The sequence below is a fragment of the Agelaius phoeniceus genome, chromosome 1, assembly GCF_051311805.1.
Source record: "Agelaius phoeniceus isolate bAgePho1 chromosome 1, bAgePho1.hap1, whole genome shotgun sequence".
In the NCBI taxonomy this organism is placed as follows: Eukaryota; Metazoa; Chordata; class Aves; order Passeriformes; family Icteridae; genus Agelaius; species Agelaius phoeniceus.
Genome location: NC_135265.1, coordinates 147,233,971 through 147,259,483, shown reverse-complemented (window position 1 = coordinate 147,259,483; position 25,513 = coordinate 147,233,971). Strand labels below are relative to the sequence as shown.

Genomic DNA, 25,513 nt, shown 5'->3' with positions numbered 1-25,513 from the left:
GCATTTGTATTTTGGGTATTCAATACTTGTATAGATAAAATGACTCTATAATCACCTGTAAATTGTGGTGTGTATTTGAGAGCTGTCCCACAATAAACATACACTTTCTAACTTTAAACTGTTAGAGAGTTTTTGTCCATCACAGTTGGATATCGGTACTAGATCAATATCCGTAATTTTTTAATAAATCACCAGACTCTCCTCCTCCTGACTGCTGGAGCCAGCCTCCCTCAGCAGCAGCCACTTCCACTGCCATGACACCTCCAGGCACAGATGGGAAATGGTTTCCAACTCTGTCAGCCCAGCATCACTGCCTTGGCAGAAAAGGCCACGGAAAGCAGGAAGAGGAGAGCACAGCTATAAGCCCCAGGATGCAGTAGCAGCTGTATCCATCAGTCCTGAGTCTGCCTGATCTGTGGATTCCATAGCCCCTCTTCCCTTTCTCTCTCCTCCATTTGCATCTCACCAATCCCCTCTCTTCTGAAGGGAGAATGTGTAATTACTCCTCAAATCTAGCCAACGTTTTGCTGCCTCCGTCCTTCCTGCCTTCTCAAACCTAACCTGTGATCAAATCCACCCACCAAAGTCAAATGTCTTTGTAGGGATGAACTTTCACACAATCTTGGGAGCAGTTTTCTAGTTTTGTGGTTGGTGAGAATAAAAAATTAATGTGTTTTTTTTTCCATGTAGAAGCATCAGTCACGCATTGTGTGTACACTAAATTCACAGGGTCATAGAAATTAGAGACTGGAGAGCCCAAGGGAGAGAACTGCTCCAGCTAAGGAGTTGTGCAAAATTGTACTCTGCATTGAATTAAGGCAAGGAAGGTCTTTGAGCATTCCTGAACTGTCATGTCATCCCTGTTTTCTTGTCACCTTCTTCCTGAAACACAGATGTGGGCATTGTCTTTCACAGAGAAAGTAGCTTATTAATTTTAATGAGCAAGGAAGATGTGTGCTGTTGAGGAACAAGCTCAGATTAAAATATGATTAAGATGCAATCAAATATGGGCCTTTCACAGTGACATTTAAAGAGCCATGTCCTTATTTTTAGTGAAAACCTGCACTAAACTGGCTTATGATCCATCAACATCCCTGTCTGAGGATCTGACCCAGATTAGATTTATTTGATTCTATTCTCAGCCTATTATATACTCTCCCATTATGGATCCAGCCTCAATGCCAATCAAATGGCATTGGAAAACCTCCAAATAGTTTCAGCTGAGTGGGAATGGCCCTGTTCAGACCATGTGCTTAAGGTCAGTGTCTGCTCTCAGGTATAAATCCAGCAGAATGTCACTGAAATCAATTGAGATATAACTGATTTATAGAGATAACATTGGCAGTAGCAATTGACTGCCTCCAAGAACCTGTCTGCGGCCTCAACTCAGCCCTGAGCTCTCAGGATGCTCACACAGGTGCTGAAGTCAATGCACTAGAGGATCTGCTGTCCAGTTATGTTCTGACTCTCCTTTGAGCTCTTTTGGTTCAATTTTCTGAAAAAACAGACATTGGGTGCACTGATTCTGGGGTGGAACATCATGATGTGATTGAAAAATGTCAATTTTGCTGTAAATTCATTGTCATGTTTGCCTATCCCTGTGCAAGTGGGAGCAACAGGAAGAAAGTGTCCTCCTTTCCTCTGCCACATCAGCTGAGGGGCAAAACATCCCTGAATTTCTGTGTGGAAATGGGGACTTGATGTGTGCTGTGCTGCTCCCACCATCCCACATCCTTATCCAGCCCCTGCGGAGATCCTGGAGATGCCTTCAGAAATTCCCTCTCTTGCATGATGCCTCCTCCAGACTTCCCAGCGTGGGGTGTGACTTTGCTGCTCACCTTGTTCATATCCTGAATTCACCCCCACTTTGTGGATTTAAAAGTTCTGCAAAAGGGCAGCCCCATGCAAAGATTTAGAGGGTTCCTAAGATACAGCTGCAACAAATCTTTTACTCCCACTCCAAGCAGCAGAGGTCTGGACATAAGAAGAAATGCACAAGGAGGAAGAAAAAACCATTTTCATTAGCAGTGACTTGCTGACAATGTGGTTTCTCTGTCAAAACCTGTGACCTGAATTATCACTGCCTGTGCTGCTGGAGGGTTTATTGGAAAATGGATAGCTTTGCAGGGAAAAGAAATCAGGCTGGGGCACATGACATTTTTCTAAATAAAAGGAAAAAAACCCACTTCCTTATATTGTTTATAAGCAAAGAGACACAATCAGAATACTCTTGATGATGAATCAGGCTGCAAAGTTCATCTGGTCCAGGTGAATCACAGGTCAGGGATGTTCCAAACTGCCTTCGTGCCCTCTGCAGCTAAAGCCCCCAAAATGCATTCTCCAACCTGTACTTATTTAGATGCTGATCGAGTTTCCAGTAACCTGAAAAAAAACAACCTTCAAAGGAATGTCATGGCTGAGGGCTGTCCTCACACCATCTCCCATTTTGTATGAGCATCATCCCAGTGGAGTTCTGCAGCTAGCAGAGGCTTAAGGCTTCTGGCAGTCTGGAGCCCTCACTCAGATGATGTTCCCAAGTCACTGCCAAAATATCAGGGGTGGAGGAACCTCTTGGGCAGCTGTGAGCATGACAGGTGTATCCTGCCCCACTTCTGGATGAATGCACTGCCAGGAGGGCATTGGCTCAGATATGCAATCCTTTTGGTGGTCTGAAGGACAGACTTGTGTTAGCTTGTGGACAAACTCAAATACAAAAACAAGACAACAGAGGGTGGCTAGCAAGGCCAAGTGCAAGGTCCTGCACATGAGTTAAGGCAATCCCAAGCACAAACACAGGCTGGGAGAGGCGTGGATTGAGAGCAGCCCTGAGGAGAAGGGCTTGGGTGTGTTGATTGTTGGAAAGCTTGGTGACCTGGCAATGTGCTCTGGCAGCCCAGGAAACCAGCTGTGCCCTGCCCTGCATCCCAAGCAGTGTGGGCAACAGGTCAAGGGAGATGATTTTCCCCTTCTGCTCTGCTCTGGTGAGACCCCACCCACAGTGCTGCATCCAGCTCTGGGTCCCCAGCAGAAGAAGGGTGTGGACTTCTTGGTATGAGCCCTGAGGGTGAAGAGCAGGGGCTGAAGCACCTCTGCTATGGACAAAGGCTGATATAATTGGGGCTCTTCAACCTGGATATGAGAAGGCTCTCAAGGGGCATTAAAACACCTACCAGTAATTAAAGGAGGCCTACAAGAGAGCTGGAGAGGGACTTTCTCCGTGGGTAGATGGAGATAGGACAAGTAGCAATGTCTTTAAATTACAGGAGAGTAGGTTAAATTAGATATTATGAAGAAATTCTTCCCTGTGAGGGTGGTAAGGCACTGGAACAAGTTGCCCAGAGAAGTTGGGGATGCCCCATCTCTGGAACCTCTGCCATCTTCAGAATATTTATTATTTATGGCAATACTTCTGCTCATCTCCATTCTTTTCAATGTTGTGGTGGGTTGACTTTGGCTGAACACCAGGTGCCCACTCTATCACCCTTCTCAGCAGAGGGAAAATAAGATGGAAAAAAACTTAGAGGTTGAGATAAGGCAATTTACTAAAGCAAAAGCAAAAGTTTACATGCACTGAAGCAAAGAGGAAAAATATAATTGTATTCTCTACTTCCCACCAGCAAGTGATGTTCAGGCACTTCCCAGGAAGCCAGACTTCTGCATGGGTGGCAGTTTTTTCAGACAGCAAATATTGTAAATAACAAAAGCACCCTGTTTGTCCTCCTTTTCTTAGCTTTTATATCAGAACTGATTTTGTGTGGTATGGAATATTCCTGTGGTTAATTTGGGTCAACTGGCCTGCTTGTGTCCCTTCCTGGGATCTTGCCCACTCCTAGCCCCTTGATGGGGGGGATCCTAGGGAGACAGTGCTGATGCTGTGCCAGCTCTGCTCTCTTCTGTGTTACCAACGCCTTTCCAGCTATCAGTGCCCAGCAGAGCACAGTGAGGGCTGCCAGGGGAAAATGTACTCAATCTCAAACAGACCCAATAAAAATGCTTTTCTTCCTTCTGACTCCAGAGTTCCTGGATTAGTCAGATTCTCTTTTTTTATAACTCTTCTGCAAACATGTGACTAAAGGGGAAGTCAACACCCTGCAGGCACAGATGAGATTGGGCAGTCAGAGTGGCCAAAAAGCCGAGTGCTTGGCTGCTCCCCTCCCAGCCAGGCTGTCTTTCAGTCAGCTCGGATGAACCAGAACTTCGTACCTGTGTTTGCCCCTGGTGAGCATTTTTTGTTTCATTTTTTAAAGAATAGTGGGTGGGCTTTTGGCAACAAAATGAGGATCCTAGCCCTAAGTTCTTGCTTTCCTCATAAAGAACATTTCATTCAATCTTTATCAATATTTAAAAGCTCCTAACCAAACATCACCAGTCAGAAGGGGAATACTCAAACCTGCTAAGTTTTTCTATAGCAACCTCAGTTTTTGAAAATGTGCACATTACTGTAGAAGCTTTTTCATACTTCTGGTTGGTCCTACATGGTTCAGTGTTGTGCTGTGTAGATGTATACCCAAGTCATGTCTGAAAACACCACATCAAATACAGAAAGCAGGCTGATCATATTGATGGAATCTTCCAGCTAGGCAATCAGTCCTCCTGAAAAGCAGGATAAAGAAGCCAGGGAAGCCTGGCTGCCTCATTCAGGACTGTTGCAGTTTCTTTGTGTGCTCCTGCACTGCTCTGCACAAATACCCCTTGACTTACAAGCTTTATTTATTTGCTGAAATTAATGCAACAGCATGCAGTTACTATGGTGATGTGGGCTCCCTGACTATCTTAGGCTAAATCCATACCCATGTGTGAGCTGGTTCTTGCAGTGCCTGAAGTTTGCTGGCACTGGAGCACAGCAAGACTGGAAGCCAACGTGTAGGAAAGGCTGGGTGATCAGGGAATGTGGATGTCACTGACACAGGGACATTGACTCTGCAGTAGCTATGGACTTTGATTGGGTGTCTCCATGTTCCTGCATGCTCCATGCATGGAGGGGGACAAGCACAGATGACCTTTAATCTTTATGAAGAAAGCAGTGACACAGTTTGTGTCTCCCAGCCTTATTGTTGCTCATGTACTCTGCATGATGTTTTCCTTTTGCTGGGCTCCTGCCTTTAGAGACAGGAGATAAGGACAGTTCTGCCTTATTCTCTTGACTGTAAAAGGCAAGACTTGAAAAGCAGGTGGAATCCATGCACTGACAAGGTTCTCAAAGTCTCTGAAATACCTTGAATGTTGTGACATCCTCTGTTTCCAGGGCTTCAGGGCATTTCACAGATGCACAGATCTTTCACTGGTCCTCTCCATAAAGGGCTCAATTTGTAATTACCAGAAGCAAGCAAGGAACTTCCAAGAGGTTTAACAATTTCTCTGTGGCTGGGAAAAGGGTGCACTTAATCAAAGCTGTGGTTTGCTGTGAATTACCCACTCAGCTGTTGATGGTGACTGGCTTTACCCTGCAGCTTGTTCATGTTCCCTGGAGCCTCGGATACCTCTATGCTGCCATGACGATTTTGTCTTGTTCAACCTTTTCTTCAGGAATAAATCTGTGTCCAGTGGTGTCTCAGTCAGCAGGTTTGTCTGCCTGGTGCAGCTCCCCAGGCACACCAAGATGTGCTGTAGCATATTCTGGAAAAGAACAAAGTTGCTCAGATGTGCTATAACAAAGATGGTTTCCCTGCTAGGGTGGCACAGAAATGTTTGCTCTGTTGAGATTAAAGAACAGCTGCAGAGTTTTCTGCTGATAGGAAAGTGTCACTTCACAGCTGGCTGTTTGCAGAAGCACCCTGTTATCACCCAAGCACCCTGCCTGCAGCTGTGTGGTGCCCAGGGAAGGAAAGAGAAGTGGGCTCATTGCACAATTTTCCTGGCAGATGACTTACCTGCTGCTTGCAGCACTAATCAGTGTCAGAACAACAGGGACTACTAGGCTGGAAACATATTTATGGGTAGATTTTGCACTGTCTGTAGATGCAGAAATTTTGGTAAAATTAGGGGGAAAAAAGAAAAGGCGGGGGGAAAGGAAGACTCAGGGATAAAGGGAATTTATTTGACTAGGAAATTGGGAATCTTAAAGCTCCCATTTTCTTAAGTAACTTTAAAAACCACAACTGAAATCCATGGATGTATTTGAGCTCTTTATCTGTGGAGGGTTATATCTTTGGATGTTCTCTCTGTTGCCACTGAGTCTGAAGCTCTTCAGGTGGTCTCCAACACCTGATGCAGAGAGAGGAGGGGGCTGTGAGCTGCAGAGATAGTTCTTCATGGAGACTTGTGAGGCTGAAAAAATGCTCATCCATGGGTATTGTGAAGAAGGAGAATGAGTGTCTCAAGCTGTTTTGATGCCTTGAGAGGCTACCTAGAAGAAAAGCTAGACAGTGTTAAAGGAATAAAAGACAGTGTTAAAGGAATAAAGTAGGTATTTATTAAAAAGGCCTTCAAAGGATACAAGTTGGGCAGTACAAGAGCCCAGCCAAGGCTACACCCAAGATGGACCCCACGTCATGAGTTTCACACTTTTATAAGTTTTGGCCCATTTACATATTGGGTTAGTTGTCCAATTACAGCTTCAGGTTATGAGGTACATCCTCCCAGATTTCTCTCCTCAATTTGCTATTGTTTATACTTTTTGGACCTGAATCTGAAATGGTGTCCTTGGTTCTTGGGCTGGAAAAGGATTGTTTTGTCTGACAAAACTGTGAAGAGAACTTGCTAAGACTTTTTATGAAGTTCAGAGTTCCATACTAATGCAGTACAGAATCTGGAAAATATGAAAGCTCAAACTTAAGGCATCACTTTCAAAGGTCTTTCCTTGAGATGGCAGAACCATGAGAAAGTGGAAAGGCTGCAAAAAGAGAGGTTTCAACATATCAAGTTCTCTAGCAACATCAAGGCAACAACTTTAGAATAAATTTGCAGATTGTTTTAACCAGTCTACAGCAGCACAGCTATCATGCAACAACCAGCCCACTGGGACAGGCACTGATGCATCTGAGCTTTCAGCTCTGTCACACCTCTGCATTTTGAAGAGAACTGTCTCCCATGAAATGTCCCTTTGCAGAAGACAGAACAGACCCAGCTGGTTAACATGCCCTACTCCTTCACATAGACTTTCCTCTTAGCCTTCCTTGTTTTGCTTTTCTTGCAAGGAAAGAATTATTTTAATGCCATTTAAGCTGAAGGAATCTGGTTGCTGTTACTGTGCACTGTAATTCTGCTGCCTTTCTGGCATAGCACAACCCTTCCCTCTCCATGGCAGCCAAAGGAAAAGGAGAGGGGATGAGATCTGGGCTACACTGAGGTGATTATTTTAAAAAGCTCATTGAACAGACCATTTGGCAGTACAGATGTCAGCTGCCATTAAAATGGGAAAGGAATTTGCTCTTTTCTCTAGCACACAGCAGTGGGTTTTGCCTCTTTGAAATGTAATCCAGGTAACTGCCCCACTCAGGACGTACTTCCAACCCTGCAGTTTGGGAGTTGCAGCTCTGTTTGACTCCTTGGGTAAACAAAGAGAGTAAACTGTTCCCCAAAATAAATAAGAAGCGGAAGACTTGACTTCAAAGATAAAAAACTTCCTGTGAAATCACTCAATGCCTCTTCCCTTATCTCTGTATGTCCACATTGTCTCTGTGTGATGTGCACAATCACCAGTCCACACCACCAACCCACTGAGTTGGGTAGGTGTGGTTTTTGTGCTCACTGGCCCGTTCAACTCACCCCACTTCATAGCCATGAGAGTTGGAAACTAAATGGAAATGCTGTTTTTTTAAGGTGTAGGAACTAGACTACAGCTAGCAAGAAAAGCAATTAAAACCCAGATGCAGGCAGTTGTAAGGCTTTTCAAGGGTGTGATGCTGGAGAAGCTAAGGTCAGAGTCAGTGAAGGCTGAGATGCTGGCAGGCATTATGTAGGCCATAGGAGAGGTGCTTCATCCCTCTAACCATTTTGGTGGCCTCCTTTGGACTTGCTCCAACAGATCAATGTTCTTCCTCTGCTGGGGGCCCCAGAGCTGGAGGCAGTGCTTTTGAGTGTGAATATAGGATCCTTAAGTTATTCTTAGGGTAATATAACTTCATTTGTACAGAATTTTAAAAATTTCTCTTATATCAGAGAATCACAGAACGAGGTTGGAAAAGATGTCTAAGATCAAGGTCAAGAGCGTAAACAGTGGCTGTAAGGCCAGCAGGAGCCTCTGTGGTCATCTCTGCTGAACTGCAGGAGGTACAGCAGCATTTCCCACATTGAGCCCACGGCTCCTGCCTGAGCATGAGTCCTTTAGAAGGGCACAGAGCCAGCCTGAACTCTCAGTCTGGGGTAAGGTATCAAGGGATGGATAACACCCCACTGCCCTCACGGAGGAGATGTTAGAGGTGGAGCTTGGATTTGGCCTGGAAAATCTCTCATCCCACTGCTCTCATGTCCCAGCTTGGACTAACATCCTCTAGGCCCAAAAATTGGCCTGGTTGCTGCCTCAGAGGGCAGATACTGGGCCTTGAGCTTGTTCAGAAGTTAAGCTCTTCGTTGATGTCTCTTGGCTTCGCACACATCACAAAGCCCAGCTCCAAGCAGCCAATCCTCCTGGAGAAGCCTGTTCCAGAGGTGGTCTCCATCCCTCAGCACTGTTCCAGAGATGGTCTCCATCCCTCAGCACTGTTCCAGAGGTGGTCTCCATCCCTCAGCACTGCAGAGGGGCAGCAGCTCATGGCCCCCTCTCACAGCTGCAAGGAGCTGAGTGTTTGTGAGGGTTACTGTCAACATCAAAGGTGGGACAAAACCTCCTTGGTGCTCACTTTGACCTTCTGGTGAAGCTTTGTTCTCCTTTTTCTGATAAGTCTCTAAGTCTCACCAGGGTGAGACAGAGTTAAAACCAGCATTCAAAGATGCTTAAGCACTGAGTGAAATAGGAATCAGGACCCACCCTCTGTCCCAAAGGCAGGTTTAGCTGGCAGCACACCTCCCCTCTTTGTGCTGTTTATTCATTGGCCTTGTTGTGATGAACTTTCACCTTACAAATGTATTTAGACTCACTTTTCAGACACTGTCTCTCATTGGATACAGGGAACCTGGAGCTGTACATGGAAGTATAAGGCAATTTGTAACTCCAAAATACCCCACACCTGCATAAGGAATCATACAAAAAGGTTGGTTAAAGGTGAATTCAAGAGCTCCAAGGCAAAATCTGTTTGGGCTGCAGATGTGTGAGGCACTTAGAACCTTTGTGCTTTGTCTGGTTTCTGCTTCTTGACTTCTAACTGAGCATCTGAAGCCTCTCCCTAGATCTTCAATATGCTGTATCTGCAGGCACAGAACCCTGCCTGCTCCATGGGAACTCCCTGCAGGGCTACCAATCAGCCCACATGGCTCCCAAATGCACTCAAGAGATCCTCATTGATTCTGACATTAATGCAAATTTCAAACCAGGTGAATCATTCCCAAATCTCCAAATCAATGTTAAAATAGCATTCAATATTATAATAAATTTTGGAATGTTTCGGATGGTTTCTGAACCTTCAGGGCGCATTCAGTACATGTTCCTAGCAAAATTAGAAATAGTGTCTATATAAATTAAAATACAATTAAAATACATTTACATTATATTAAAGTATTAGTATATAAACATTTAAGTACATAAATGTTAATATAATTCATCAAACCTAGAAATATTACTTTTCTAAATTGTAAGATATTCCCTTGCCAATTTTTTTTCCTGTGATAGTGTTAATTTAGCAGCTCATATGGTGCTGCTGTGTTTTGGATTTGTTCTGAAAGCCAATGTTTTCATTGCTGCTGAGCAGAGCTGACACAGAGTCCAGGGCTTTTCTGCTCCCCACCCCACCAGTGAGGAGGCTGGGGGGGAGCAAGGAGTTGGGAAGGGACACAGCAGGGACAGTTGACCCCAACTGACCCAAGGGATATTCCAGACCATTTGGGGTCACACTCAGTGTATAAATCTGGGGAAGAAGGAGGAAAAAGGTACATTCAGGCAGGTGTTTTTCTTCCCAGGTAGGCAGATGGATCCCAGATTTCCCAGGGATGGCTGAACACCTGCCTGCCTCAAGTGGGGAATGAATTCCTTTGCTTGGGCATGCAGTTTTTGCTTTACCTGTTAAACTGTTTTTAACTCAACCCACGAATCTTCTCACTTTTACCCTTCCCCTTCTCTCCCCTATCCCACATAGGGGGATGAGCTGACTATCAGGGTTAAACCACAACACCCTCAAAAAAGCTATTTCCAGAAATGGGGGATTTCAGTGAAACAGCAACACTTCTGTGCACTGTGTTTGCTCAAATAGTGACAGTGTTTTTTCTCCCCTTCAGATTTTGTTAGGGATGAAGCCTTAGCACAGATCAGTTTTAGAATTGCCACACAAATATTGCTTGTTACATCCATAATTTGAATGCTGGGTATTCAGAAATGACAATTCATCTTTCTAAAACTGAGCACTAAAAAGTAAAAGCTATTTCCAAAAGTCCATGAATAACTTGCTTATGCAATAACATCCCCAAATCCAGTGTCAGAGTTAAACTTTGAATTCCACAGAGTTTAACTTGCAGAAACAGACTCAGCCTCTGCATATGCTACCTTGGGAGATGAAGATCCATCTGAAAAAGTCTATAAATTTGAAAAATACCTCTCATAAAAACTAATGTGATTTATGTAAGCACATTAAGGGGAAAATACCCTGAACAGTTGGTTTAAGTGCTTAGACTTCTTTAACTTAATATTTGCATATGGTTATATTGTAATTTTAGAATTTTTTTTTTCTTGTTGCTTCATACACTTCTTTGTTAAATTTGAGAAACAAATCAAGGTACTGGCACAAAGAAATTAAGCAGCAAAGATGCCTCCAAAGAGTGCTTGATTGTTCCCACATGAAGTAATGATTCTTCCTACAAATGCCCCTAATCCTCAAGGAAACATTATTCCAATTGTCACAGGGTTGTTTGTATGATTGTCTGTGAACAGACAATCACCAACATTTTCTGATATAAAAAGCAGTAAAATAAGTGAAGAAATGAACAAACTACATTTATTTTTTTTAAAGCAGGATTACATTAGCTAAGTAAAGATTAGTTTCAAAATGCCAGACATGGTTTGAATTCTTAGTGAATTGTTTCATGTTTTTAACACTTTCACATTTATCCCACAAGATTTTCACTTTTGCCTAGACTTTACTACCCCTGCAATGATCCACCACTAAAAATACTCCGTTTATCTGGAGCTCTCAAACTGGCTTCTGTGCTGTTTTTTAACTACAGCTTCCAAAGATCTTGAAAATGATTATTTAAACCAGCACAACACATTGTGTCAACCTTCTCAAACCAATGCAAGCCCACATTATATTGATTTAACTGAAGTTGATTCCTACCAACTAAAACTAAATGGATACAAATCACTTTTAGAGCAATGTGGAGCTGCAGGGGAGTGGTGTGATCTCACCTGCTCATCTCAGCTCACTGACTGCAATAGTGTACAGCAAAATTCAACAAGAAAAATCTTTTCTGGGGGGAATTTCTTCTCTGCTGCAATTCATTCTTCCTGTCCCAAAAGAAGTGATAAGAACAAGTGATAAGACAAAGTAATAAATGACATCATGAATTTGCTTTCATTATTTGTATCAGACCAGTTTATGGGTAAAGAGGAGGTTGATGTTCAGATGACAGAGCAAGTGTCAGCTGAAACTTGGCTCTAGGATGGCCTGAACGTCTGTGGGGACACAGAGCTAAGTAAAAATGGCAACACTTGTCCAAAAGTTCCTTTTAGACAAAGTTCATTTGTTCATTTTCCTGGAAGTATCTGCAATCAGAGCTAGTAAGTGACTGGGGGGAAGAACACAGGGATGGAGAGAGAATGGGCAAAACAGAGGGATGAGAAAGACAGATGGGGATAGGACTCACCTGAGCTGCTCCTGCAGCTTGTGGTGGAAGACTTCCATAAGGAACGGCAGGATTCTCTTGGGAAAACTCCTTACTTCTCCCAGCCAGAAAGACTGGAAGATCCTCAGCCCATACAAGTGGGCAATATATAAACATATCAATCATATTTATCATGTGAGAACATTCCAACCAGCCTTTCTTAACACAGAGATGAGATGCTGGGCAGGAGAAAGGATTTTCATTACACTTCTCTCCTTCAGACCTAATAAGCCACAATGGATTGATGGTCAACGCCCCAACACTTAACACACTTTGTACAAATTAAGGGGAACCTGCTGAGATACACAAATGTTTTGACATTTGTTGCAGAGAGTATGTAATTCTTAGCATGCCTTATTAAAGTGACAGAGGAAAAAAAAGCTATCAAGAATGGATTAATTGCTTTCTGCTTTATAACTTGACAGATGTAAGAATTTATTTAACAGTAAAACACCTGGCAGCTGTCTGGCAGGGCTAGAGGCTGTGCCTGGTACAAGTATATACAGCTGAATGGCTAATGTTGGAAACCAAACTGGATGGAAGGAGCTGAAACCTGTGATGCAGCAATGCTTTTTAGTATCAGAAAAAGGGGAAATAGTTGTGGAACAAAAATATCAAGATCAATAGTTACATAATCTGCTCTTTTTCCAGGGGACCATAATTATTAAGGCATTTTCTTATCTGAGCCACATGCAACTCATTAAAAAGGTACAATCAATAGCAAGCACAGACTGTGGACAGCATAAGTATTGAAATCCAGCTCTATCTCCCTAACCAGCTTTTCAGTGAGCTGCCCCTGTGTGCACCCCCAGCACTTGAGAGTGAGTCCTCTCATACATAGGCAATAACACCATGCATCTGCTGGAGATCTGCAAAGCCTCATCAGTGTGATGTGCAGAGGAGGAAGCCAAGGAAATGATTCAAACCTGGGAAAATGCCTCAGTCCAAAAGTCAGACTCATCTTGCCTAAATACAGAAGTCTATAATGCAGGCTGTGATAGGAGAGGTAGCCAGCACAGGGTTCCTTGACTGTTGCTAGAGAGAAACAGGAATGCTGTGAGGGACATTTATCCAGTCTGGTTTAAAGATTCGCTCTGGGATGAGATGAGCTTCACTGTGAAAGGGCTCATTGCTCCAAGCTGACTCCAGGGGGAGGGTGACTAGTGCTGTACAGCTGTCTGTTGGGTAGAAGTGCACATCTGGCCAGATATATCCATGTGAGAGACCTGAGAAGTTCCATCTCCTTAATTCATCAGAAGCAGATCACAGTGCTAACATATCAAGGAGACCTTCATGTAAGGACAGTTTTGTTTCCAATGGGCATTGTTAACAGCAGACAAGGAAATTAAGAGGTGTAGGCTGAGGCAAGATACATGCAAGGAAAATACAAAATGAAGGGCTTTGTACAATGAATGAAAGAAGCCACTGCTCAGCAGCAGAAGAGGAGGCTTCTTGATCTCTGGGAGCCTCCAATGTCTTTATGAAACATCAGAGCTCCAGTTCCATTTAATGTGGGTTAAATGAATAAACCTATTAACCTGAATAAAACTGTGGTGCTCCATAAATCAGACCAGATCAGATTACTTCAAAATGTCTGGCTAGTCCCTGTCTTAAATTTGTTTTAAAACCTGCATACTTTTCTATATCTAACAGTCTTCCCCTCTGTTCTGCAGGGGGAATAAATAAACACATAGAAATACAGTCGGTTCTTTCATCTTTAGAGAGAGATAATCCTTTTAAAAAATAACTGCATTCTACACAGTCAGGGCAGTGAGCACAAGAATTTCATCTGCAAAGGCAGGAACAATTTTGCAAGCCAAACAGAGTAAGTCACCTGAGCTGCTGCCCCCAGAATCAATGGTTCTTCAGACTCGTACTTACTCCAAGTGACAAATGTAAGTCAGAGGGGTTGCTCAGCCCCCTCCAGGTGGTACTGGTGTCCATAAGCACCTGGTTTCAGAGATAACGAGAAATATTTGCCCTGAGCTCTGCATTGCTGGCTCAGTTTAGATCTCAGAGAATTCAGTAGAACATGTTCTGTTGCCTCACGTGAACTGCTGCAGGCTCCTCTGACTCCTTTGTGCAGCAGAGTTAGAGCATCACAGGGGCAGCTGGGAGGTGATGCATGCACTGTGCTATGTCCTCATGTCTTTACATGTGTTGTTTCTTGCTTGGCACATTTTCCTTGCTGTAAAACAAGAAATAATTTTGTGAAAACATGAAGCTACTGTTCTTTATACAAGGAAGTGTGGGTCTAATGTATTAAGGCAGGAAACCATACAATATATTTGTCAGGAATACATCAAGCCCCATATGCAAACTTCAGAGAATTTGTTCATCCTTGCATTTTTTTGACTTTTGATATGATGGTTACCAACATTGTTTTAATTTACAGCCTGAATACCTTCACCTGCACATGATCCTGTTTTCTCCTTCATCTGCTATACATCCTCCCTTCCCTGACATTTACTTCCCTATCAATCAACAGCAACAGGATCCCACCTCAGCTTTCCTTTTACAAGGTTGAGCAAATCTCAATTCACCCATTTCAGGGCTGCATCCTGCCAGCAGCTTAAAGTCATCACAATCTTTCCCCTCCTACACTAGAAGCAAGTAAAGAGCTCTTACCCCAAGGCAGATTGCTTTATAAATTTCTAAGGGTGAGGTTCACTCAGTTACCTTGCCCTAAAGGACATCTTGACAGCTCCCTCAAATGTGCTGACTGTTTTCCAGCAGTTTATCTCTCAGCCAGGTAAAACTCCTTCTACACAAATCTTGGAGAGAGTTTCCAATATGAATGTTTCCATGGTTCTGTTCTGTGCTTTATTTGGATACCTTCTCTTCCTGAGTGGTGGGCTTGCCTATTCTCTTGGGTGACACTGCAGCCTGCCTCATGGAGGTGTGCTGTGCAGCACTTTGAGCTACACTGGCCATGAACCTTGCTCCAGGGGCTGTTTCTGCACCCTGGCTGCAGGCACAGTCTTGAGCATCAGCTGGGTAAAGGTGAGCACCCCAACATCAGGAAAAAACCAGTACATCCAATGGGATCCTGGGAGATTGGGAAATGCTCCCATGTATCCATAGGAAGCTATTTTGAATCTGCTTTCACTAAAAGCACCCAAGGCTCTGTCTGCACCTTCATAGAACCATAGTTTGGTTTGGGCTGGAAGGGACCATAAAGATCATCTAATTCCAACCCACCTGACATGAGCAGGGAGACCTCTCACTACTTTAGGTTGCTCAGATTCCCATCCAGCCTGGACTTGAACATTTCCAGGGATGGGGCATCCACAACTTCTCTGGACAACACATTCCAGTGCCTCACCACCCTCACAGGAAACAATTCCTTTATAATACACAATCTAGATCTACTTTGTCTCATTTCAAAGCCATTTTCCTTTGTCCTATCACTACATGACTTTAGAAAAAGTCCCTCTCCAGCTCTCTTGTAGCTCCTTGGTGTCTCCAAAGTTGCTGGAAGTTCTTCTCACTGACTTTTCTTATTCGGGCTGAACAACCCCAACTCTCTCAGCCTGTCTTCATAGGAGTGGTGCTCTAATTCTCTGATCATCTTCAAGGCCTCATTTGGAATTCCAGTAGGTCCACATCCTTTTCATGTTGAGGACTCCAGAGCTGGATGCAGTGCCCAGCTGGGACCTCACCAGAGCAGAGCAGAGCATAGCAGAGCAGAGGGGCAGAATCCCCTCCCTCACCTGCTGCCCATGGGGCTTTGGGTGCAGCCCAGGACATGTTTGGTTCCTGGGCTGCATCCAGAGCACATTCCTGGGTCATGTTCAGCTTCCCATCCATGAGCACCCCAGGTCCTTCTCCTCAGGGCTTTCAATTTGTTCATCCTGCAGTCTGTGTTTGTGCTTGGGACAGACCATGCTTAGCACACACGGACTCTGCACCACCAGTCTGGCTCTACCCTTTGCCCCCAGGAAAACAGCCAATTATCTGGGTATCTTCTTTCTGTTTTAAGTCCAGGTAAACACAATGTATTATATTAATCTTTTCCTGAGAATCTGGTTTATTGTCTCTCTGATAAATACAGATTTGCGTTTTATCTAACTTTGTATTTATTTCCGCATGGTAATTTTCTTTTTCCTTCTAGATTTACTCTAAGAAATCACACTGTATTCAGCTTAGATTAATTGCTCTCTGGTTTTCTAGATCTTTTTTTAATTCCTATTTCTTAGAGGTAGGCTATACTCTGAATGCAGCACCTGTCTGGTTTACACCAGACCAGTTTCAAGTCTTTGAAATCTTTTGTCCAGATCTCGTATCTAAACATTAAATTCCTTGGTTTACACAACTTCACTCTTCTGACATCAGGGAAGTGTACTCAAAGTGACCTGTGATGACAAGATTTTCTCTAAACATCGATTTGTTAATATCAGATCTAAAACAGCATTGCAGCTGACTTGGTGCTGCTTTAGTGACGCATTCTACGAGCTTTTGCACACAGAAATAACTTGACATAGGTATTTTCTAGGCAACGTCTGGGAAATTAATTTCTAAACATTTTTAGGGTTTTTTTTTTCTTTTGCAGCATTTCAGCTGGCCTGTCCTGCACTGAGCTCCAAGCTGTGGGTTAACAGCAGAATTTCAGAATTATCCTTGCACAAGCACTCACCATCCCTCCTTGGAGGGATTCTGCTTATACCATTTATCCCTTCCCAGCCTATCTCAGTAGCTGGAATGGACTGAAAAAGTTATTTTAACCTATATATCTGGCAAGAAAGCAAAAACACACAAACTTTTCTATCTTACCTGTGTTACTATATTGTTTTACTACCATTCAAAATAAATGCCTATCCATACTAAATTAGGCTTTGTGAGTAACATCTGCCAGGTGTGCCTTAGTGTTTTATTCACAATTTTCCCTGGAGATGAAGTCCACCTGCAATTGTCATTTTGTGTTATTTGTGTTTAAGTGAATACAGAATGTACAGCCCCTGGTATGTGTGTGATGTCCTTTGAGGAAAAGAATTTGAGAACTGCATGGTGGCACAGCTCGTGTGCTTCTGTGACATTCAGGAGAGATGAAACTGTTAGCTGGTGCTGATCAGACAAGCACATAAGCCTGACTTTTAAAAGGTTCATCTGTGTTGCTATATTTATTTTGTTGGAGCCACAGAAAACTGCGTTCTTGTCAAAATGTGTCTTTAACAGGCTTTGCTTGCCATTCTTCTTGTGGGCTGGAAACTCAAACAGAAGCCTAATAAACACTTCAACCTAATCAACAACATTTATTTTCTGGGTCTAATTTCACCTTCTGGTTTATTCTTGACTGTCCTGGGGACAAGTGAAATGAAATAAAATTACATTATGCTAATAACTTCCCAATCACTTAATGCACATATTTTCAAGTCTGTGCTTGGGAATAGATGGTACTCAAGGCATTGTGAGATCCAGATGGCCAAAGGTAAATTAGGTTTATTTTACTTCTGTGATGTTCTGTAGGTGACATCTGAACTGCAAAGAAGGGTCATTTATATTGGAGAGATTGAATGTGCTACAAGTTCAATCTGTGAAACACACAAAGTACACATGGCTGCCTCTCTTTGCCATGGAGTTACTTACCTTTATCCTCATTTTACGTTCTGCCTCTCTTTGCCATAGAGTTGCTTACCTTTACCCTCATTTTAGGTGCTTATGCCATTTCTTCCTTCTGCAGTAAAATATTTATAGCAAATTGTTTTTATATTGTTTTAATCTTTCTTTATCCTGACAGAAGTAGAATCACAGAATCATGAAGGTTGGAAAAAACCTCTGGGATTGTCAAGTCCAACCTTTGACCCTGCCCACTAAGCCATAGCATGAAGTGCCATATTAACTTGTTTCTTGAACACTTTCAAAGATGGTGATCCCACCCCTACCTGAGTCATGTTTTTTTTTCTATTTTCATATCCCATAAGTGCCTTTTAAAATTTTTTATAAGTGTTTATTATTCCTCTCAGGCTTTATACTGTCCTTATAGCAAAACTTGCATTTATCCAAGAGTACAAAAGCGAAGAAGTATTTCAAAGCACAGAGAGGTTTTTATGTGAGTTTTTGGAAGCTCCAGATTTGCTGAATATTTCTAAAAAACCAGGTTTTGGAGCTTTTGGTGTTTACTGTGTGTTTTTATGTGCTGCAATACTGAAAGGTTTCTCTGACTTTCACAGACATTTATTGAGAGCAGATTGTACCAAATCACAACCTTTACCTATAGCCAACGCTCCTGTATACAGCACTAATGAGTGCTGGCAGGTAAAAACACATCTCTGTGCAATAGTTTAAGCCTCACAATAAATCTTCCTTTGATGTCACAGCTGTCTCTGATGTGGGCCTGCACCCTGGTCCTGCAAAGCAGAGGCTGACACCACTGACTGTGTGTCAGTACCACAGAGCCCCTGCAACTCCTCACCATTTGAATTCCAAGAGCAAGCAGGGAGGGATGCTGTTTATTGTTTCTTTTCTCTTTGCTCTTAATGCACCTTGGTGCCAGAGCCTGCCCACGTGAAGTGCGGAGGCTGAGGATGTGATCTAAAAGCCTGCTTTAAGCCTGCACTCTTACCACTTGCTCTTAGGTGACTCTGGAACAGGGAAGGCTCTTACAGTCCTGTGACATCTGTCAGAAGTGTGGGGCATAGTTTGCAAAAAAAAAAAGCCAGCAAGAAGACCAAGACAAACATGATAAAGCTGTGTGTCACTCATGGCAAAGTGTACAGCCACCAAATAGCCTTATCAAGTTTATTAGCACAGTGTATTAAGTGCTATTGTTGCAAGTTATACAAAAAAAGGGCAGTGACTCTTACATATTTACATACAGAACAGGATGTACCTCTTCAGTGGAGGTAAGGTAGGTATACATATTTCACCTGCAATATGTACATAGACCAGCTGTCCCTTCTGCCTGTCAGAACAAATAAATTGTGCACAGTCCATCCATGGTCAATCTTCTTAGATTCATATCTGTAAAGTTTGGAAGTATTTATTCTCTTTCACATCTAGTCATACTGATCAACAGGTGTGTTCTGTATGGTATAAAAGAAATACAAATCATTATCCAATATAATTAAATAGATTACCACTTTTAATGGGAACCACCTGTGTGGAGCTTGGCCCTGATCTGGGTCATAACCAGCAAGGTCAATAATCCCTCCTGCCCTGTTCACTGAGACAGGAACTATCCAATGGCATTTTGGCCAGTGCAAAGAACAGTCCCATTCACCAGAATGAGTGGGAGAAGATGGGGATGGGGCACTGCTTGGCCACACTTCTGGATCCTCTCCTCTTTCCTCCCACTGGGAGCACAGTGCTTAGCACATCTTTTAGAGCAAGCCAACCATTTTTGAACGACAATTTATTTACATAGGCGAGGAGAAATAGCTTCTTGGCAACTGTGTACATGCCAAATGCTGATTTTCTATTTTAACTTCTAGACACAATGGCAATTGGCTTGTTTGAAAGATGATGGATTATGAACTGAAGGGAGAGCTAATGAAGGGGGAGCAAACATGAGCCCAAACTTGTGCTTCCCCAGTGCACTGCCTCAATTTACAGCTTGGCGAAACACCTGAAATTGGGTTTGGGCCCAAGAAGCTTTTGAAATAACCAAACCAATTTATTTTTAGCAACAAATATGGAGTAACTTTAAAATAGAAATGAAAAGCTGGACAATCCAGGAAAACAAGGCAGAGTGTGGGAACTAGTCAATAAGGTTGAAACCCAGACTGCAGGGTAGATGCCTCCTCCCTTTCTTGTTGCAAGCAGTCAGGAGGGGACAAGAAATGAAATTCATAAAAAGTTGTTATTCACCAGCAATTAGCTTTGCCTATTAAAACTGTCAAGAATTACTCAGATGGTGTTCCTAGCACAATATTTAACAGGAGGTTGGCAAAAAAATACTCCAGCCATCCTTCAAAAAATAACCCAAAGACAACATGTTTCAAGGCTCCTTCTCCAGCACCATCAAGGTCCATCCCTTTTGGAGTCTTAAAACAAACAAATCACAGCTCCTCTACCTGTACCTTGGGATGAGGCTCCTTAAGATGGGAGAGCCATAGTTCTGCCCACATTTGTTTTAGCAGTGTGTGTAACAGGAAAAAAGTTCTGCGATTGCTTCATTTCTCCTCTGTTCTGATCAGTGCTGGTGATAATGGTTTCCTTGTTATGGCTTGTAGACTCCAGCAAGCTGCTGTGTTGAAGCATAGGAGGGCTCCAATCTAACTCTTAAATAAAAAAGGTTCCAGCACAGCATGTTTGTAAAATATCTACTGACAAGTCAAAAAGTGTTCCACATGGCCTGTAAAACATATGTTAAAAATTATGCATCATAGACCAGGTTTAAATTATTCATTTTTAATTCCTTCAGCCTTGAAGGGCCTTTAAACATTGACTACTGAGAAACAATCCTGCCACTGAGGGAGCAGCTATAAAATAAAAAACTGGCTATTTAAAAATATAGAGAAAAATGCTTTACCTAGGCACAGTTTCTGAATTTTAAAACATGAATAAAGGTCTGGATCCCCACTTGGTAAAAGCTGATACAGCTCCTTTGAAGTCTGCACAACTATCCCCCATCAGCAGTTGAAAGCCCTGGCCCAGACTTTAGAATAGATATAGTTTTCCACATAAGATGACAAGCAAGATTTGCATGATTAGTTCAAACTATTCTATATTCGCTGAGCTGTTGAGGAAATACTGTCTGTGAAACAAATCCTGGATTCTTTCCTAAAATCATCTAAATGACACTTGCTAGTGAAATGCTACGGCATGAGGGGATCAGATCCAGCATGCTGGGCTGGACCCTGCTGTAATTCCAATGGCATTATCAGAGAGCACTTGTTACCTCCACACTCTTTGGGGTGCATCAGGGAGGCTGAGAGCATCTAAATGAATTAAGTGAGTGTAACACTGATATAAAAAGGAGAAATAGGCTCCACACTTGCTGTTTCAGGTGGATTTGGTCCTGTTCTCTGCTGTTGGCTCAGCCAGGTGCTGGCAGAGACCTGCAGATCTTCTCCATGCTGCACCCCTGTCACTGTGTCATGCCTCCCTGAGGCATCTCTGGGGCAAACACATTCCTCTTGTGCCTTGCTTTACAGAAAGGAGCCTTTCTGAGCAAATCCAGCCACTGCAGAGCTCTTCCCCATATCTCCTCCTTGCAACTTGTGGCCAAGGTTGGTGTGGCTGGAGGGGTGCACCATATCCTCTCTTGTGTGCTCCAGAGAAATGGTGCACAGATGGGACTGAAAACACAGGAAAAAACAAAACAAAACATCTCTCACTCCCTTTCTTCAGTCACAGAATCATAGAATAGTTTGGGTTGGAAAGGATCTTAAAGATCATCTCATTTCAACCCCCCTGCCATGGTCAGGGATACCTTCCACTATTCCAGGGTGCTCAAAGCCCCATCCACCCTGGCCTTGAACAGTGCCAGGGATGGGGCAGCCACAGCTTCTCTGGGCAGCCTGTGCCAGTGCCAACTTGATTAACTGCTAATAATTAGGACATTCTTGGCTGCTGGGTTAAGCTTTCCTTGATCCAACCTAGTGAAGCATTATAAATTGTATGATGATAAATCAGCTGGTTTACTAGATACATTCTTTTCTTTCTGTTGAACTCATGTACAGACCAGGTGTGGTACAACAGGCAGTGAAATGCAGAGTGCTCAGACTCTTCTTTCTCATCACTTTTTCACTCCCTCCCTCCTTCCCTCCCTCCAGAAATGTTTGTCAGAAATCCCCAAACCTGATGCACAGCCCTATTACTGGTGAGCTGTTCCCCAGAGATATTTTTTCATAAACAGTCCCAGTCACTCACCATTATTGTGAAGCAAATGAAGCACCAAATTCAACCAATTTGCCTGAAAGTAGGAGAGCATCAAGGCAAAAAGGTAACAGAGACACTAACAGATGATCAAATTGGAGCTCCTCATCTCACCTCCAGTAGTGTCAAGCAGCTCCTGGGAAAAAGCACTGAACAGCTCTTTAATAGACTGTTTCCACCACACAGTAATTCCTTGTATTGATACATTCCTCGTAAAAGAAGACTAATGCGCTTTTTTTTTTTTTTTTTTTTTTTTTTTTTTTTTTTTTTTTTTTTACTGCTCATTACTGTAGATTAAATCCCTTCCAAACCCTGTTTATAAAGGATATAACACTATGCTGCTCTTCAGGATGCAGAGGCAGGATTTAGTGATGGGGTGAGTCCCTTGAAGGGCTTGTTTGGGCTTATGCTCCCTGAGCAGAGAGCTCAGGCTGTCACAGGTGCTCTCACTGCATGCAAATGCCTGCACAGCACAGTACATGATGTGACACTGGTCTAAATCCACACTCAGGCTTTTACTAACACAACTCTATGGAAACAAGCTCAGTGGTGATTGATGAATTACAGCTCCTACATAGCACGTTACAGTTTCCACTGCAAGTACCTGGTGCTGGATTTAATAACCCAACAACGTGGGCAGTTTCAGTAAGTAGATTAATCACCTGTAAACTCATCTGCTTCACAAAGGGAGTTGTGCACCGGCTGTCCAGTGTTACAGAACATGTTTTTCAGAGCTCAGGAATGCATTCTCCCCTCTGATATGTGCTGTGCATGTTCACTGTGCATATTCGCTTGCCTACAGAAGGGTGGGGGAGAGAAGATCAGAGATCATTTGCTTCTTTGGAGGTGCTATAATCCCCCCACTTCTAGTCATGGCCCCAGTCTTTACACATCTCATGGCTCCAGCCTTTACGCATCAACACTAAAAAAGCCAGCATTATGTTGTTAAATAGTTTTAGCAGACACTTTATCACTTTAATGTATCTGCCTGGGGAATTCTTTAATGATGCTGCTTTCTTTTTAATTCTACAGTTTTTTATAGGCACCTTAAAAATGTCTGATGCTGGACAGAAAGAAGAGGGCTGAAGTACCTCTCCTATAAAAACAGGCTAAGGGTGGGCATTGTTCAGCCCAGAGAAGAGAAGTCACAGGGGAGACCTTATAGCACCTTTCAGTATCTACAGGGGCTGCGAGAAAACTGGAAATGTTTTTGTTTGTTTGTTTGTTTGTTTTCCTGAGGGAATGTAGTGATAGGACAAGGGGGAATGGCTTTAAAATGAAAGAGAGTAGGCTAAATTAGATATTTGGAAGACATTCTTTCCTGTGAGGCTGGTGAGACACAGGACCACACCAGGTGCAGATGACCCATCCGTCAAAGTGTTCAAGTCCAGGCTGGATGGAGCAACCTGGACTAATACAAGGTGTCCTGTCCATAGTAGGGGGGTCCAAAGCAGGTTATCTTTAAGGTCCCTTCCAACCTAAACCATTCTGTGACTCTGTGAATATCGACTATTTTTATTAGCAATGCCACATAGATTTTCTGCCCTGAGAAGCGCCAAATTTCTTCCCACTTTCCCTGCTGCGATCACCTTTGGGTCACGCAGCCCAGTTCCAGACACAGCAGTTTGGCGAACACACACACACACACACATTCCTGGGGGGTGACTCTCTAGGGAGGACCCGACGAGAGCCGGATTTCATCCCGAGGGCGCTGGGGGTGAGTCTGGGTTCGCATCGCAGCTCCTGGGGCACAGCCCCGCTCCGGGGGAGGCGATGGAGGGGAACGGGGGTGAGATGGGGGCAGTGATGGGGGACGGGGGGTGCTTGGGGAGTGAGATGGGGTTGATGAGGGGGGTGAGATGGGGCAGTGATGGGGGGGTGCTTGGGGAGTGAGATGGGGTTGATGAGGGGGTGAGATGGGGCAGTGATGGGGGGGTGCTTGGGGAGTGAGATGGGGTTGATGGGGGGGTGAGATGGGGGCGATGGGGGCAGTGATGGGGGGGTGCTTGGGAAGTGAGATTGATGGGACGGTGAGATGGGGGTGCTGGGTTGTAGACGGGGGATGCTGAGGGGAGGTGATGAGGGGGTGGTGGTGGTGGTAGGGGGGGTTCGCCCCTCCCGGCCCGGCCCCGAGGAGGAGCCGGCGGGGCCCCGCGCCGTCCACGTGGCCGAGGGCGCGCTATATGAGCGGGCAGGAAGGGCCGGGGAGGGAGCGAGGGGAGGGACGGGGCGCCCGGAGCGGCTCGGCCCGGCAGACAGACGGACAGACAGACGGATAGACACACAGCGCGACACACAGACAGCGCGGCGGCAGCAGCGGCAGCAGCAGCCACCACAGCAGCGACCGCCCGTCCGCCCGTCCGTCCGTCCCCCCCGGCCATGGGGCTCGGCCGCCCGCCGGTCCCCCTCAGCCCGCCGTGAGTACCGCGGGACCCCGTCCCTCCCGCCCGTCCTTCCTCGCCGCTCACCTGCGAATCCGCGCTGCTGCAGAAGGCGCGGTGGGAGCCTCCCCGCCTCCTGACTCCTCACTCGGCTCTTGAGTTGTTGGGGTTTTTGAAAAAAAAAAAAAATATTTCTGTGATTTAGAAGCAGGGGCGGCCCCGGCGCTGCTCGCAGCATCCCCCGGCGCTCCGGAGCGGGGAGGCTTCTCCCCATCCATCCAGCTGGGATTTCCCCTCCGGAGGGAGGTAGAGGGGAAGCGGCGGGTACCGGGGTGGGCTCCGGGGGAAGGGGCCGCCTTCGGGCGATGCTCGGGGGGCGACGGCGCCGGGAACCCCCCTCCAGCTGCCCCACGGACCGGTCCTGCCCAGCGCCGCCGCCGGCAGGGAGCTGCGGGAGGGACCGGCCCCGCGCCCCGGCTGTGCTGGGCTTTTTCCTTCGCCCCTGGGTAAGGCTGTGTGCCGAAGGAGTAAAGCCGGTGTTACTCCGTTAGAGGGCAAAAAGCAGACTAGCTGTCTTAGGTATCCGCTCGCACATTCCTCCTTGCAGAATGAATTTCTAGAGGAGCATAAATAACTACTCTTCGAGGTCAGCCGTTTGTTTTTATTGTACTTGGTATATTTATCTCCGTAGCGAACGTCTATCCCAGGTCCTTAGTGTGATTGTGGGTAGTCTTGGCACAAATGAAAACAAGCCAGTAAAAAAAAAAAAAAAGCCTTGATGTATATTTACTCATTTGAGGCAGACAAGATTTTCCAACTCTTTGTAACGGTTGGGCTTGTATGTATCCAATATACTGAAATAACTCTTTCATGCAATTGTAAGTCTGAATTATATATTTGTCTGCTGGGCACATATGTTGAAGGAAAAACCTCCCTAATTATGGATCTTTCAGAGAGATTGGAAGAGTGACAAAGCCCTTGTAATCTTTTGGGTCAATTTTCATAAGCTCCAAAACCTCTCTTTGAAAAGGAAATTAAATTTCAGTGTACAAAAGGGACAGGAGATTCAAGGATATAAAAAAAGAGTCTCTTATTCTACTTTGATCTTGTCCTCAGGAGTTCATTTACTTTAGTGCTCTTCAGTGACACAAGTTAAAATGAAGAGTTGCCTTTAACTGGAGTCTTCCTGCCTCTTGGCATTTCGGGAGGTACTCAATTAGCAGCGCACTTCTCCCGTACATTATTTACACAGCTTCAGCTGGAGGGGTGGCTCTGTGTGAAGCATCTGCTTGGAAACCCTTGGCTTGTTACACCCACAGCATCCTGTGCCACCCATGCCAGCCAGCACCTTCCCCAGGACAGCGTGTTCAGCCCTCCTCAGTTTTTCTGTCCCAGTCCAGAGCCAG

At 44.4% G+C, this 25,513-nt stretch overlaps 1 protein-coding gene and 1 long non-coding RNA gene across 5 annotated transcripts in view; one reads left to right on the top strand and one right to left on the bottom strand.

Moving 5' to 3' along the window:
- Window positions 1-3,517: 3,517 nt before the first annotated feature.
- LOC143695581 (uncharacterized) lies at window positions 3,518-25,090 on the bottom strand. Of its 3 annotated transcripts, XR_013184956.1 has the most exons (3): window positions 24,195-25,081; window positions 20,747-21,146; window positions 3,518-14,095 (listed from the first exon to the last, which is right to left on the bottom strand). It is a non-coding gene; the product is annotated as an uncharacterized LOC143695581 (long non-coding RNA). The 3 variants fall into 3 exon arrangements; XR_013184955.1 differs by lacking the exon at window positions 20,747-21,146 and having other exon boundaries at window positions 24,195-25,090; XR_013184957.1 differs by lacking the exons at window positions 20,747-21,146; window positions 24,195-25,081 and adding an exon at window positions 21,721-23,438.
- The window catches only part of ST3GAL1 (ST3 beta-galactoside alpha-2,3-sialyltransferase 1), a 99,741-nt gene continuing 78,410 nt past the window's right edge, over window positions 4,183-25,513 (top strand). The window contains exon 1 of one of the 2 annotated variants that reach the window (XM_054635154.2): window positions 4,183-4,218. The gene's annotated coding sequence lies outside the window, so the exon portion shown is untranslated. Of the gene's footprint in view, window positions 4,219-23,895; window positions 24,144-25,513 lie in introns of those variants that run through there. The other variant, XM_054635138.2, reaches the window with a different exon arrangement.